At 44.2% G+C, this 17,460-nt stretch overlaps 1 protein-coding gene across 1 annotated transcript in view; it reads right to left on the bottom strand.

Moving 5' to 3' along the window:
• LOC122564749 (alpha-(1,3)-fucosyltransferase 7) overlaps nt 1-17,460 on the bottom strand; it is a 114,765-nt gene that overhangs the window by 28,951 nt on the left and 68,354 nt on the right. The gene's annotated exons all lie outside the window — the stretch shown is intronic.

Raw genomic sequence — 17,460 nt, 5'->3', positions numbered from 1 at the left:
GGGTGTTTCCTTTCTTCCTGGTGGTGGAGCATAAATAAAGATTTATACACTTGTTGTTCTTCACTGCGTCCGACACCTGCACACACACGCAACATGGGTGCGGGGGAGAAAGAAGCACTGCAGCTGTTAGGACATAGTGTGGGGGAAATAAAAAAAAAGAGAATGTAGATAAAGAACGGGTGTGTCGGAGGGTTTGTTCACTCTGGGACCCAGCTCTGAGGAAGCCAGGCCAGCGTTAAGTACTATGTATGTGTAGAGAAAGGGTGACTTGGTGAGGGGATACCGGCCTCTTTGGAGTTATTTCAGTGGAGACAAGAATGGGATTAATGATGCAACCACTCAAAAGTACCTACTAGTTGAAGCCCAACTGGACTGCAAACTAGATTGTTGTTAGAAAATGTGACAAATGGAGATATGAGTTGAAGGGTATTCTGATGAAAATGGGACAGCCTTGCCAGCCTGACCAAGCTTGAGGAACACCCATTTGGGGGAAGGCAATTGCATAGCATCACTCAGGACACATCCTGAACAGAGGGACTGTAGGTCAGCTCACAGCAAAACCCTAAAAGAAAGTGAAGCCTCAGCCAAACGGTTAAAGTTGTCTTCAGGATCTGGGCTGGCAAGGCATTGTTCTGCTGCTGGCGTGCGGACTTGAGGTAGGAATCGAGACCAACAGGATTCAGTTGGAGTAAGAGGACACATAGGCTGGTACCCAGTAGAGTGTCCATCCTGGAAAGTCCCCCTACATCTGGTTTTGGAACAGTTAGATTGCTTAGCAGCATCCAAATCAGAACCAATCAAAATAAATATCTGGTTAAATTGTCACCCAGTTCCAATGGAGGTCGATAGTAGCATGGCTATGTCAGTGATTGCAGAAACCAGCCTTTAACAAAATTCGCTCTGGACTCCAGTCTTTATGTTTGCATAAAACCTCGGCCAGGCTGAGAACCTTTACCAGGGAATCTCTGGAGATTAAACTTTGGTTCTGGTTCTGGTGTCTTATGAGAGGCAGCTGGTTTAATTACCACTGATTATAGTAAAAGACCCAGGCCCAAGCTTGATAAGGGATAAATGGTTGGGAAAGATTCAACTTGATTGGCTCAACAGTTTCAATTAAGGCAATGGCTGCTGGAGTCAAGTCCTAGTTAAAAACCTCGGAATTTTTCAGGGAGATCTATGGACTATCAAAGAGGTCAAGGCTACCTCACCTTTTGACCCAAAAGAGCTTCCATGACTCTGCCAGGCCTGATCAGTGCCTCCGGGGCAAAAGTAGAGGCAGAAATCAGGAAGCAATAAAGCAAAGGAATGAACAAACCAGCCCAGTGTGCGGAATGGGCAGCATTGGTTGGACTGATTGTGAAGCCTGATGGGTTGGTTTGCCTTTGTAGGGATTTCAAACAAATGACGTACATTTTCACAGCTGGATAAGTGCCCAATCACTCACATAGAGGACTATATACAAAACTGGTAGGAGGGCTGTTCACAAAGCTGGACATGAGTCGTGCTTACCTGCAATTGTGGCTAGACAAGGATTCCCAGAGGCATGTTACAATTAATATCCATAAGGGTTTGTACCAATATATACGACTGCCTTTTGGGGAATGAGCAGCCTGTGCCATTTTCCAGTGGATCATGGAGAACATTTTACAAGGTCGACGCAGATTGCCATTTATCTGGATGATGTGCTAATAACAAGGAAGACCAAGAAAGAACATTTAAAGAACTTGGAAATAGTCCTTAAACATTTCTCCAAGACAGGGAATACCTTAGATGGGGAAAATGTGTGTTCCAGGTGCTCCAAGTGATTGGGCTTCACAGTCAACTTGACTGTGAGGGTAATCAAAGGTGGCCCAGCTCCTACATCTGCACTGGGGCTTACATCTTTCCTTGGGCTGGTGAATTATTATGGAAAATTCATACATAATCTTTCCTCCAACCTGGCACTGTTACATCTGCTATTGGAAAAGGGTCAGCCTTGGAAATGGTGTCATAGCAAAGATGTAGCCTTTAGGGAAGTGATGAAGCAGTTATTGTTGTCTAAAGTATTGGCCCACCACAATCCGAAGCGAGAGGTGGGGCTGAGATGCGTTGCTTCCTGTAGTATTACGATGATTAGATTCCCAACAGTGTGGAAACAGGGCCCTTCGGTCCAACCAGTCCACACCGACCCTCCTAAGAGTAACCCACCCAGACATGGGGAGAATGTGCAAGCTCCACACAGGCGGTCACCTGAGGCTGGAATTGAACCTGGGATCCTGGTGCTGTGAGGTAGCAGTGCTAACCACTGAGCCACCATGCTTATCTAAGGTGTTGGCCCACCACAATCTGAAGCGAGAGGTGGGGCTGAGATGCATTGCCTCCCCATATGGCATCACTGGTGGCACAGCGGAGAGGAACGCCCGATGGTGGATGCACTCTGGACTTTGGCTGATGCCGAATGCAGGCATGCCGAGGTAGAGAAGGAAGGTTTGGTGGTCATCTTTGATGTAAGAATGTTTGACCAAGACCTTTACGACCATAAATTTGTGATAGTAACGGACCAAAACCCCTGCTAGGGTTACTTAAGGCGGACGTGGCAGTGTCACCCATAGCTTCAGGTTAAATTCATGCAGTGAGCTCTAATTCTGAGTACGCACAATTACAAATTAGAACATCGTCCGGGAGGCTAAGTGGCAAATGCAGATGCCTTGTGCTGCATCCCACTGGTGCTTACTCTGCAGGTGGTACCACCACTGGAAGAATCCATTCTGGGCACCCTTCTGGTCAGCACTAACAATATCTGAGTGTAGATACAAAAAGACCCCGTGCTGGCAAAACTGAAGCAGCTGGTGATGATGGGGGAGAAATTGGCCATCACAGCTGGGATTGAAACCTTTCTGAACCCAGTGACACCAGCTCACCACAGCGCATGGCATACAACCATGTGGAACTAAAGTGATTGTCTCGAACAAAGATAGCCACCAGATACTAGTTAAATGCTATCAAGGTCATCCAGGGGTTTCCAAGATGAAGATGTTGGCAAGAAGCTATGTCTGGTGGCCAGGATTGGATGCAGACATAAAGCGCATGTGTAGGGCAATGCCCATAATGCCAACAAGGAAAACCATTATCACCAGCAACATTCATAGGAATGGCCGGGTAAACCCCTGGACTCAACTATTTTGGCCCTTCCATGGGCTCAATGAATTTAGTCACTGGGGATGCCCACTCAAAGTGGTTGAACCTGCATAGAGTTGTGCGCATCTTTTGCAATACACAGACTTCTGGAAGTATTGGTCACAGGCAACAGGACATCATTTACCAACAGGGAATTCAGGTAGTTCCTAAATTCAGATGGCTTTTGGCATGTTCAGATAGCTCCATATCATCTATTGTCCAATGGTCTGGCGGAAAGTGCAGCCCAAACTTTGAAGACAGGCTTAAAGAAACAGCCTGTAGCTTCACTTGATACTAAACTGTCCCAGTTCCTCGGACCATCCCTCACACAACTATAGGGACAACTCCAACAGAGCTGCTAATGAGAAGACTCTGCATCAGGTTAACCCAGATCTTGGGGGGATGGGAGTGGGGTGGGGGGGGGATGTGTGCGTGTGTGTGTTTTGTGTATGTGTGTCTGAGTGTGTGTGTGTGTGTGTGTGTGTGTGTATGTGTGTGTGCGTGGAGGGGATGTGTGGGTGAAGGCCAATGCCAGACACAAAACTCCTCTCAGCAAGAGAGGCAGTTTACTTCAGGGTGCGAAGTTTAGTGTCAAACCTTGGGAATGACCCTGCATGGATAACAGGTATGGTCAATGCGAGGTCAGATCCTGTGACGAACAGAGATAAGGGAGGTGAGGCAGTCCTGAACAAGCAGGTGGACACATGAAGGCTGCAACCTTGGAAATAAGGGCTGGACTAAAACATAGCCAGCCCCACAGAGCAGCCAGCAAGGGTTCTCCGGCTGCGACTAGCATTGAAGAGAACTCTGAGGAAGAGATGGACATCCTCTATGCCGTTATCACATGAACACGAAGATGAGTTTCGGCTGAGATGTTCTGGCAGGCTCTGGTCTGGCACACGCTGACAATATCTGAGACAAAGTCAGACGAACCAAAACTGGGGTGAAAATGCCCCAGGAACAGCTACAGGAAAAAGAATGGGCCCACGGCCTGGACTTAGAGGGGGCAGGATGTAGGAATTATAATGAGGTCAGCCAGGTGGATCTCATAGAAGAGGAGTTCCCTGATTGGGGCTGTTAATCTGGTCCGATCAAGGAGCCCTGGCTAACAGGAGTGTCAGAGAGCTGGCTCTGAGGGAGCTGGATCAGGGTCAAGGACTCTCCACATGTAAATAAAAGGTGACTTGGTGAAGGGATATCAGCCTCTGTGGCATCATTTTGAACAGGAAGCAATTCCATGATTCTGCAATGTCTGCTCAGTGCCATATGCCTGAGACAATAACCGAAAATATTAAGTTACTGTGAGAAAAGGGATAAGCTGGCTCCCCCTTTTTTATTCGTACAACTCCGCAATTGGTTGCAACAAGGTTACTTGTAAAATTATGCTTTCCCTTTTGGATACAATTCCCCCAGACACAAATGTGACAATTATTTTTTTAAAAATAAGAGTCAATTCAACCAGGCATCTTGAATTAAAAATATAAAATGAATTTATTCATTACTAACTGGGAGAAGAAATGCTAACACATACACAAAGATAAGAAATAAGAAGGCGGGAATAAACAGAGAGATTATATGGACCAACTCTGAATTGTTTGTGAAGCGCAGGTAAGATGATATTGTGGCTGTATTTGTGCTGTAAAGCTAACACTGATATCAGCTATTGCACAGTTGATTTGTGAGATTCTGATTCCTTTCCTAACTGGTTTACAGCGCTCTGAGTGAGAGATATGTTACTTCTTGGCTTTACCTGCAGCGTAGGGGTGCTAATGACTGATATCAATCTGCAACTTTCTAGCTTATTAAACATTCCCGAGTCAACAGCAGTCTAATAATAACACACAAATTCATGATGCAACTCTGTTTTTTATACTGCTGGAGGAGGAAACCATAAATTTGTTTGCAAGAGGCAATTTCTGCAGGCAACCACTGAATTTGCTCTTGTTGTCATTTGGGTGCTGTAATGGTTCTCTTTTAAAAACACACATTTTGGAATGAAGGGCTAAAAGCACCTGTGGTATTTGTGTTTTGTGCCTCCCATCATAATAGGAGGCCCAATCAAAAATATAGCAGCTACCTGGACAGCTTGAAGCCTCACACTATATAAAGCCCAAGGAGGTCAGGTATCTCGCTCTGAGAACAGGGTGCCACCAGGACTGCTGGCCACTGCCGGTACTGCGGGGATAAATGCTGAAACCACAGAGAGAGGGGAGTGTGGACAGGATGAGGATTGCAGGGATGGTCACAACTAATGGGTTTTCACCCAGTCCTGTCACCTACAGTTGAGTCCCTCAGTCGGACACAGAGCAGCTGAGAAGGAGAGAACATTTTCTCCCTGATTAAGTTCCAGGAAAACCCAACAGTTTGCTCTTGCTGGTGAGTTCCTGCCAATAGCTGTTAAAATCCCAGTCGGAGGAGACCTTTAAGTGGCTTTTAGGTGGCTACAGAAAGGCATGAAATTGTTTCTGGGCTGCAAGGCTGCCCTCACCCATCCCACCTGGAGCTTGATCAGCAGCATGATTTGTACCACTCACCCGCCCCCCCAACACCCACAGCCTCACACCTGCTCATGCCTACACCCCAAACCCAATCTACAGGCCCACCTCCTATAAATACCACCCTATTTTAAGATGGTCCAGATGGTACTGTATTTGATTGCATCCAAGGGAATAAAGGGACGGATTTTATTCTCAGGAGTTGGAGATAATAGCACTTGCTGTAAGTTCTGTGGAAATTTCAAAGCAACATCAAGTACGCGAGTGATTTGCAACAAACCACTAAAGTTGCTGTCTGCATTGTCCTGCTTGATGGTTAGTTTTGCAAAACACACTACCTCATAACAGGAAAGTGGTAAATAGTTTGAAGTTGCTTTATTTACACAGAAGATGCAAATAATTTCAGATGTCTGACTCAAGAGGACCCAGCTATCTGTGGTACATGTTATGCAGACTAACATAAAGGAAACTACATAAACCACAAATTAATACATGTTATTACCATTAGCATTTTATTATTGTTGGAGATTTTAAAAATGCTAAATTAAAATGGAATTGTCCTCAGTCTCATTGTTCTCTGTCATTTAAACCCATTTAATTTTCCCTCTCTTTATTTCTCATTCTTTAGCTTACTCCATGATGAATGTACTGAACAGTCCTTGCCCTGTTCATTTCACAAACTATCAATCTTATTGGTTAAGGAGATAGGGCGGCACAGTGGCACAGTGGTTAGCACTGCTGCCTCACAGCGCCAGAGACCCGGGTTCAATTCCCGACTCAGGTGACTGACTGTGTGGAGTTTGCACATTCTCCCCGTGTCTGCGTGGGTTTCCTCCGGGTGCTCCGGTTTCCTCCCACAGTCCAAAGATGTGCGGGTCAGGTGAATTGGCCATACTAAATTGCCCGTGGAGTTAGGTCAAAAGGGGCAAAAGTAGGGGTATGGGTGGGTTGCGCTTCGGCGGGTCGGTGTGGACTTATTGGGCCGAAGGGCCTGTTTCCACACTGTAAGTAATCTAATCTAATCACAATTGCTTACCCCATTCTTTCAGGTCCCAGATTACCAATTACCCTGGTACTTTAAGCAACTTGTTACTTCCAAACTTATTCAAACAAAGTCAAGTCTGATGGACAATACATGCCACGATGCCTTGCTATGACAAACTGTGATTTGCTCAGTTAAGTACAAAGTTGTGTAACTATGTTTCTAAATCTGACACAGGAACGTCTGTATTATGCAAGTAGTTGTTGCAAGAAATTCTCAAACTAAAACAAATAACATCAACCACCATTGTAGATAGATACGGTGTTAAGTTTGATACATGGATTGTAATGCAGGAGTGAGTTGTGATAATTCTGGATACTTATGTATGACCCTGTAGGGAGGGAACATAGCCCCACCCCCAGGGCTTGTGAGAGATGTGGCAAGATGGAGTAATCGTTGGGTGAGTTGGCCCTACAGAGATGCTTGCACTCCCCTCAACACCTCATCAATGAAGTTCTGGATGAGAAAGTCCATTGGAGCCTTTCAGTTCAGGAGTGCAAGTGATCAGTGACCAATCACATGAGGGTCTCAATCCTCCAGCTCCACAATGACCTTCTGTCCTGGTGGAAAGGAAAGGGGCTGGCTCTCCGACTGGGTAAACAGGCCGACCTGCCTGACGGGTTGTGGGAGGGGAGAGTGTTTCTGATGGCCCACCTTCCCTCCGACTACCCCGAACACCCCTCTCTCTGTGACCCCCATCCTCCCCCCACCCCATCCCCACCCTCTGCGAAGCTCGCTGTTAGATATCCTGAGGGTTAGGTTTTCAAAGGGAGACCTGTCATTGCCAGAATACTCCCATATTCAACCCCTAATGTGGTGATAGGACAAGTTTTCTCAGTCAACAGACCTGCCTCCACATCTTGCTCCGCTAAGGAAAATTGCAGCTGTAGTTCCGAGATCATAAAGGAATTCAAGAACAAAATATACCCCTCTTTAAAAAGAAAGCCTCAATATCAATGTATCTGTTACAATTCTTAAGCTGTTATGTCTGATGTGTTAGATCGAAAGAAAATAAATAGTTAACTTTTACAGATTAACTAAAAACCCTGAAGAGGTTTTACAGCATGTTATAGCGAGAACATCAATCACGGAATCATTGAGGTAATAGAATCAGGTGCCTCTTCACTAAGCTACAGCAGTACACTGCTGTCAGGATTGGATCTGACAGTGCTATTCCTCCAGCTCAGCTTTCTGATTCTACAGCTTATGTTTCTCTTCCAATCCCTCTGTACACCCATCCTCCCCCAGTCTGTCAGCTTCCTGTTGTGGCCACTCTACTTGGCTTCTTACACGTTGTCTTTCCTCTTTGACATAATCCAGCATTTATCACAGCGTGTCGTTCATTCCCCAACAGTGTTGAGTTGCACTGACAGTTTCCTATTTTGCTGCCTGAACTCAGCAATGACATTGTTGTTTCACTGTTCCTATTTGAAGCAATTGGTGTTTAAGTTTGATCTGCAGTTTGTTAACTGTGCAGCTTGCAATTTCACTTCCACGTGCCCTTTTCCAACATGTCATGTTATGTCCTGCTTAACCTTTGGTCTTTGTAGGTCAGCAAGTTTATTCTGTAGTTGTAACCTTTCAACTAGAAGTGCTTTAAGTGCCTGGAAATCTTTGTTAGCTGCCTGAACTTACTTAATTTGGTCACTTCCCTTTTCTGACAAGAGCACTTTCTGCCTTTCAGTATTGGCCTTGAGAAATCATTTAGTTTTCCAGCTATTTCTCGTCCTGATGAAATTCGCAGTTTACACGTATATGTCTCTGGCAAGCACTTTCTTGCTTCTACTTGGAGAGTTTTTACAATGAAAATATGGCCTTCAATCTGCTGTGATGTCTTCTTCATTCCAGGGTTTACTGGGGTCAGCTTCAGTCCCCAGGAGACAGGATCATCTGTCTGTGTGATATAGAGCACACAGTTAACCTCTTTTTCTTTTGTACATGCTTATGATTTCTGTCATTCCTCACTGTTGAGTCTCAGTTTACAAGTATCAGAAAGCAGAGTTTGCATGATAGAGGGGTCAGTAACACGGGGAATAATTTAGATGTCAGAGGGAGAAGACGAAGATGAGTATTGAGGAGAAATGATTTTCATACAGAGGGTGGTTGAGTCAGAAATTCTCGTAACATTTCAGCTGCATTTAGATATTTTCTTGTATTGCTGTAACCTCCAGGGCTATAAGCCATAGCTGGAAAATGTCATCAGGTCTTTGTAAACTGGTTGAGCACAATGGGCTGAATGGCCTCCTTCTGTACTATAAACATCAATGAGTCTATATATAGGTCGTATGACATTGTTCAGTTACAAAGCACCTTTCTTTGAGTAACTGATACAAATTGTCAGGAAACACATTCTGATAGAATCTGAGTGGGATGATGTGACTCAGTGCTCCAGTATCAATGTTCAGCTTCATATTTATGGTTATGGGCTTATTCTCACCGTCTTCCTGATCTGAATAATAGTGTGCATTCCTTTTCTCTGGGAACTCCCTCATCCAGTTACTTTATGCAGTTGTACAGTTCCTATGTGCATTGTGTCTTCAAACTCATCATCTTCAAGGGTAGGGAGATATTGTCTTTCTTTCTGTTCACTCTGACTCTGAGAAAGCCAGATGAATGTCAAGTACTATGGACATGGAAAAAAACGGGTGACTTGGTGATGGGATACTAGCCTTTACTCCTGGGCTGTGAATGGAGTTCACAGTCCATTTGCAAGTTGATTTGCTCCCCAGTTGGAACACAATGTAAAACAGACATTTGTAAGTACAGGAAATGTTTTGTATTTCAGATTCTTTCAATTATGGACCTCTTTCCAAGATTGCATTCATAAGTATGTGTTTGTATGTTGGTCTTTCACAAATCGGGGAGCCCCTCAAGCCTGATGGGTACTGGATGTAAAGATTTGACAAAATGTTTTTTTTTTGACAACATTGTTTTCAGCAATACTCACGTTTTGTGCAACCAAATAACATGAGTATCTATAAACTATTTGAAACTAAGATCATCAGAATACAGGTAATATTTCATGACAACGCTGACACGATAACTGTCTTAATGATTTCAATGATGTATGAAAGAGGTGAGAAGGTACTTAGTCATCATGAGAGTGGGACAGGCCTGATATTCTTTATTTTCGTTGATCTCGAGGGTATGGCGCATTCATTGGAGTCACATCAGTCCCAAAATATCAGTGTGCACTTCAATGCATAAGAGAATGAGGCAGGACAGAAAGTGGAAGCTGATTCACTGTTCCTTGCTATGTCTAAAGAAGGTCTTGTGTTATCCTCTCAAGCCTATTTGTTCACTGATAATTATCAACTCAAGGTATCCATTCATATTTTAGATTCTGTCGATTGACAATGCCATGATTGTTCCTCTTCCTTCCAACAATGAGGAACTGCAACTGAACAATCTGTAAGTGGGTACTGCGCCAGTCGCTGTAATAAATTGTAATAATTTGGATTGTGGTTTTGCAAAGCAACTCTTGATCTGAACGACTCTGATGCCAACAAGCAGTAATCAGTACATTTTCTCTTTAGGATTGAAAATGTGAATGAGAGAAGGATCCAAAATATTAGATATTGCACTAAAAAGGTCAAGCTTCAAAATATTATTAGAATTAAGAGCTTTTCTGTGTTTCCTGGTCCCACTGTAAAGAAATAAAACAAATGCATAACAAAAGAAGCCTCATGTCTATTGCACTCATTTAATTTCCATAATTACAAGTTCCACCAGAACTGGATGTGCTGGTAAAATTGATTCATGAGTTGTCGGGCCACTGGCTGGGCCAGCAGTTTATTGTCCATCCCGAGGTGCCCTTCATGAGGTGGTGGTGATCTGCCTTCTTAAACCACTGCAGTCCACATGCTACTGGTAGAGTTGTTAGTTCGGGAGTTTCAGCATTTTGACCCAGTGACACTGAAGAAGTGGCAATATATTTCCAAGTTAAGATGGTAAATCACTTGGAAGCCAGCTTGCAGATAATGTTGTCCCCCCCTGTATCTGCTGCACTGGTCCTTCGAGCTGAAAGTGGTCATAGGTTTGGAAGATCTGCAGTGCATTCTGTAGATAGTACACACTGCTGCTACTGAGCTTCTGTGGTGGAGGGAGTGGTGTTTGTGGATGTTGTGCCAATCAAGCTGGCTGCTTTGTCCTGGATGGTGTCAAGCTTCTTGAGTGTTGTTGGAGCGGCACCCATCCAGACAAGTGGGAAGTATCCCATCACACTCCTGACTTGTGCCTTGTAGATGGTCGACAGGCTTTGGGGAGTAAGGGGGTGAGTTATTCACCACAATATTCCTAGCCTTTGACGACTCTTGTAGCCATTGTATTCATATGGTGAGTCCAGTGAGTCAATGGATAACTGCCCAGGATGTTGATAGTAGGTGATTCAGTGATGGTAGGTGATTCAGTGATGGTAACATCATTGAATGTTAAGGAGCAGTGGTCAGATTGTCTCTTATAGGAAGTAGTCATTGCCTGGCAGTTGTGGAAAATTATACTTGTCAGCCCAAACCTGGATATTGTCTAGATCTTGGTGCATTTGAATATGGGAGAAAGGGCCCATGCCTGAAATGTCGATTCTCCTGCTCCTTGGATGCTGCCTGACCTGCTGCGTTTTTCCAGCAACACATTTTCAGCATTTGAATATGGACTGTTTCAGTATTTCAGGGGTCATGAATGGTGCTGAACACTGCGCAATCATCTGCGATCATCCCCATTTCTGTCCTTTTGATGGAGGGAATGCCAATGATGAAGCAGCTGAAGATGGTTGGGCCTAGGACACGACCATGGAGGAACTCCTGCAGAGATGTCCTAGAGCTGAGATGACTGACCTCTAACAACAACAACCATCTTCTAATGTTTGACTTCAACCATTGCCCCCTGAAACCCATTGATCCCAGTTTTCTTAGAGCTACATGATGTCAGACTCAGTCGAACATATCCTTGATGTCAAGGGCTGTCACTCTCACCTCACCTCTGCAATTCAGTTATTGTGTTCATGCTTGAACCAAGGCTGTAACGGGGTCAGGAGCTGAGTGGCCCTGTCAGAGCCCAAACTGATTGTCACCAAGTAGGTTATTGCTGAGGAGATGTATCTGCAACAGGCAGATTGGTAAGGATGAGGTCAAGTATGTTTTTCTCTCTTGTTGGTTCCCTCACCACCTGCTGCAGACCTGTCTGGTGGCTATGCCCTTTCGGACCTGACCAGCTCCATCATAGTGCTGCTGCTGAGCCACTCTTGGTGGTTGACATTGAAATCCCCCATCCAGTTTGCACCTTTGTGTCCTCAGTGCCTTGCATAACAGAGTACCGATTCATCAGCTGAGGGAGAACGGTACGTGGTAATCAGCAGGAGGCCTCCTTGTCCATGTTTAACCTGAAGCCACAAGACCTTCATGGGGTCCGGAGTCAATGCTGATGACTCCAAGGGAACTCCCTCCTGACTGTATCCCGTTATGCCGCCACCTTTGCTGGGTCTGTCCTGCTGGTGGGACAAGTCATATCCAGGGACGATGATGGTGGTGTCTGGGACATTATCTGTGTTATGGACCAGGCCAGACTCCCTCAAAATATTTGAAGGAGACCCTAACTTTTTCTGTATTTTAAAGGCAGATATGTAGTGGATATTCCAGCTGGTCAAACCACTGAGCTTTAAGCAAAACAGAATTTATTTAAACGCTATAGTTGAAACACAAACTGAAGAAAATGGAATTTAGAATAACTTAAGTATTGGAAACGTTAACTGATCCGAGGCAGCAACTTAACTAAGGAACTGTTCCGATCCAGTAACATCCCATAAACACACACTTGGTAAAAGGTGAATTGAAACACAGATTATTACAGGCAGGAGGTAACAATGTCCGAAGAGATTTCAGGGAGAAACTCAGTCAGGAATCGTCCATTGAAGCTGCACCCTTCCTGGACCCCAACATCTTGTGACTGCCACAGCTAAACTAAACTAGAGAAACCTGACCTGGGAGAACTGGCCTGTCCCCTGCCATTGACAAACTAGGCTCTTTCTAGACTCCTCAGCACCTCTGTCTTTGCAACCTCTCTTAAAACAAAGCCAAGGGCAAAACAACCTTGTTAAAGCGACAGCATTATCACACCTCACCCCTTAAAAAGACCCATCTATATACAAAGACGGCTTCATTTTAAACCCCTCAGTCTTACACTGTTAGTACACGCCAATACTTATATATTACATTGACTATCACCATGCAAACATTCACTGCCACCTTCTACTTCAGTCTGTTTACTCCTGCCACTGAACACCTCCGTCTTTCTTCATCCAAGTCTTGACAACACATCAGCAATTACATTTTCTTTTCCTGCTATGTGTACAATTATCAAAGTGAGTGGCTGCAATAATAAGCTCCAGCTTTACAGTCTGGAATTTTTGTCCTCAAATTTCTCCAAAAAACGTAATGGATTATGATCAATATATATGATTGTCTCAAACACATTAGTGGTAGCGTAAATATTGAAATGTTGTCACACCAACACCAAGCTCATGGTCTCCATCTCAGTTGTTGAATATTTCTGCTGATGTATGTTCAGTTTCCTGTAAGAGTACAGCACCGACACCCACATCACTCACTTCAATAGCCACCTTGAATAGCTTTGTGTAGTTAGGTGAGGCTAATACTGGGGCATTGGTTAACACAGCTTTCAGGCTGTCAAATACCTTCTGACAGGGTAAAAACAATGACTGCAAATGCTGGAAACCAGATTCTTTCCTGATGAAGGGCTTTTGCTCGAAACGTCAATTTTACTGCTCCTTGGATGCTGCTGTGCTTTTCCAGCACCACTAATCCAGAAAATACCTTCTGACAGTCTGCCGTCCACTGAAACTTCCTGCATTTCTTCAGTAATTCAGTGAGTGGAGCGACCACACTGTTAAAATTTGGTACAAATACCTGATAAAACCTTTTCAATCCTAGGAATCATACCCCTGCTCTCTTCACTGAACTTCCCAGTAACCTTTGTTTTCACATTCTGTGCGCCCATCTGTCCATGTCCGATAACGTGGCCCAGGAAGGTGATTTGGGCTTTGGCGAATTCACTTTTAGCCAGGTTTATCACCAAGTCTGCCTCCCAAAGTTGATCGAATAATTCCGATAAATTCTGCAAAATATTCCATCTACATCTGATCAAAAATCACCAGCTAGTCAATGTATGCCACACAATCCAGTAATAACTTTATTGATTCGTCTTTGAAATGTGGTTGGCGCAGTTTTCATACCAAATGGCATGATTTTAAATTGATGCGGTCCATTCGGTGTTACAAGAGTCAAAATTGTCTTTGCTGTTTCAGAAAAAAGTACCTGCCAGTATCCACTGAGTAAGTCCAACTTAGAAATATACGTTCCTTGTCCCACCTTCTCAATACAGTCTTCCAAATGTGGAATTGGATATGAATCAGACTTCGTAACTGCATTGACTTTGCGATTGTCCACACGTAAACTGTTTCTCATCTGCCTGAGTATGTGATGGTCTCCATTTCCTCATCAAGACTTCATTTTTAAGATAGCAGCATTCAGGGATGCACTCAGCTTCTTCTTCCATATACACTTTTTGATACAATTGCTTCAATTGTTCATTTTTCTGTTGTAACAGTTAATTTCTCTGTGCTAAAAATGTCCACTTTGTCCTCCACCTGTTCCTATTTTGTCTCAACTATTGGATCAAATATGGTTTCTGATCATTCTCCTTCAACTTCTGTATCTCGATTCTTTGATTTCTCCTCCTGTTTCAACTGGTGGCTTTGGGACCTTGTTACCACACAGTCAGGGAAAATCCCAGGATACGCTTCCTGTAATATGTCAGTTGCCTGATTTTCCATTGGCTTTTCAACCACAGTAGGCAGCACTCCTACCTGTGACCCAGCCATATTGTTACCAAGGACAAATTGTATTCCTGGAGCGGAGAGATTTTCCAGTAACCCTGCCACCACTTCTCCACTCTTCACTGGACACTCTAACCTCACTCCACATAATGGAGCACTTCCCATCTCACAATGAATTCCCTACCCTAGCAATTTTTCTTGCAGTAGTCCTTCTAAGTTACATAGCTCCTCATTTTTCAATATCAAAGATTGACATGATCCTGTATCTCTTAATATTGTAACCTCTTTGCCGACTGTTCCTGGCCTATGTGAGTAAACTTCACCTTTGTATGTAAATGGTTTAAGAAGATCTGACACTTGCTCCTCAACCAACCACCAACCAATTTTACATCCTGGTGCAGCTTTTTAGCTTCCACTGTGCTTTCCGTTACCACCCCACTCCAACAAAATTCACTGGCTTATCCTGTTTTCTTACAACTGTCTTCTCAGTGCTTTTTCTAAATCCCCTAACACCATGACTTCACGTGGCCTACTTTATTGCAGTGAAAACACTGGAGCTTTTTAACCTCTGTTTCCCCTTCAAGGGTTTACATTTTGCCCTGTGATGAGTTATCCTTATGATCTTCACCGAAATCTACTGTTCCCTTACTTCCTGAGGATTTCTCTTTTCCCCAATTTCTATCCCTCTCACATTGAAATTGATGTTGGAAGCCAAACTTTGATTTATGAGCTATCTCATAACCGTCAGTCTTTTCAGCTGCTAATTTTATTTTCTGCTGTTCCACATGAATTCTCACTACCTCAGGAAGTGAATTTTTGAACTCTTCCAAAATAATCGTCTTTCTAAGAGCATCATATCTTTGATCTATTTTTAATGCCCTAATCCACCTACCAAAATTATTTTCTTTGATCTTTTCAAACTCAATCTTCTGAGATTCCTAAAACACTGTCTGTAGGCTTCTGGCACAAGCTCATCTGATTTCAGGTGGTTTTCTTTACCTCCTAAATACTCCCCAGGTACCTCATCTGATAGTGATGCAAATACTTCAGGAGCTCTGCCTACCAGCTTTGTTTGGATCAACAAAACTCACATAGTCACTGGCCACTGCATTTGTTTAGCTGCTTTGTGAAATGAGATGAAAAAGGCTTCTACATCCCTCTCATCAAATTTAGGTAATGCGTAGATATATTTAAACAGATCCCCACAGGGCCTTTGGTTATGAAGGGGCTGCTCATCCTGACTGTCTTCCTCACTCAGCCGACCTTCTTAGATTAGATTAGATTACTTACATTGTGGAAACAGGCCCTTTCGGCCCAACAAGTCCACACCGACCCGCTGAAGCATAACCCGTACATTTACCCCTTTACCTAACACCACGGGCAATTTAACATGGCCAATTCACCTGACGTGCACATCGTTGGACTGTGGGAGGAAACCGGAGCACCCGGAGGAAACCCACGCAGGCACGGGGGGAGAATGTGCAAACTCCCCACAGTCAGTCACCTGAGTCGGGAATTGAACCCGGGTCTCTGGCGCTGTGAGGCAGCAGTGCTAACCACTGTGCCACCGCGCCACTCATCCTTTTCACCTCATCCTTTTAAGCTGGCTTTCCTGTCTAAGTGGGAGAAAGTGAGGACTGCATTTGCTGGACTCCAGAGTTGAAAAATGTGGTGCTGGAAAAACACAGCAGGCCAGGCAGCATCCGAGGAGCAGGAGAATCAATGTTTCGGGCATAAACCCGCTTGTGCCTGAAACGTCGATTCTCCTGGTCCTCGGATGCTGCCTGGCCTGCTGTGTTTTTCCAGCACCACATCTTTCCTGTCTATGTGCCAATTTATGAAGTTTAAACCCTTTCTTTCTCTCCCCTTCCACTGCTAGATCTTTCCTCTCCTTTTCTTTTTGTTGTGCCAAAGTGATTCATTCATTTTCCTTTTGATCTGCTGGGTGACGCGTTCTTTTTCCCTATCCTCTGCTTTCAACCGTACTTCAAACACTTTCAGTTCTTTTTCATGTTCAAGCTGCCTCATCTGCAATTGAATTCTGGTCGTTTCCAACGATTCTGATGGCATTTCTAGCGAACGTAAAGGCTGAGCTGTTGTCGTGGTAACGTCTCCTTTTTGTCACAGCTGAAGGCCATCTGAACTCCACCTTGTCAGCCACAATCCAGCGGCTTTGCCTTGCTCACCTTTTGTAAACCCCTCAAACCTCCTCCAACCCCCCCCAGAAAACTCTTAGTGACCTAAAGAGCCATTACTACTCCAAACAACTGTTTAAACCAACTGAACCCAACATCCAGATCAAGATACACTAACACCTACCATTCACTGTCCTTGAGTCCAATGATGCTAAACCCAGAATCAATCTCGACAAAAGCCCCCAGACTGTTATGGACCAGGACAGACCCCCCCCCTCAAAATAGTTTAAGAAGGTAACCCAGACCCTAACGTTTTCTTATTTTAAAGGCAGATGTGAAGTGAATATTTCAGGTGTGATGCAGCTGGTCAAACCACTCGGCTTTAAACAAAACAGAATTTATTTGAACACTACAGTTGAAACACGAACAAAAGAAAATGGAATTTAGAATAACTTAACTGTTGGGAAACTTAACCGACCCAACACAGCAACTTAACTAAGGAACTGTTCCAGTTCATTAACATCCCATAAACGCGCATCTTGGCAAAAAGGTGAATTCAAACACAGACTCTTACAGGCAGGAGGGAACAACATCCGAAGACATTTCAGAGAAAAAGTAGGTCAGGAATCAGTCGCTGAATCTGCAACCTTCCTGGACCTTGTGACTGCCACAGCTAAACAAAACCAGAAAAACCCTGAACTGGGAGAACTGGCCTCTCCCCTGCCGTTGCTAAACCAGGCTCTTCCTCGACTCCTCAGCACCTCTGTCTTTGCGTCTTCTCTT

Source organism: Chiloscyllium plagiosum, unplaced genomic scaffold (assembly GCF_037043375.1).
Source record: "Chiloscyllium plagiosum isolate Xiang-an unplaced genomic scaffold, Cpla_swu_hap1 HiC_scaffold_21, whole genome shotgun sequence".
In the NCBI taxonomy this organism is placed as follows: domain Eukaryota; kingdom Metazoa; phylum Chordata; class Chondrichthyes; order Orectolobiformes; family Hemiscylliidae; genus Chiloscyllium; species Chiloscyllium plagiosum.
This window is presented reverse-complemented; position numbering and strand designations above follow the sequence as displayed.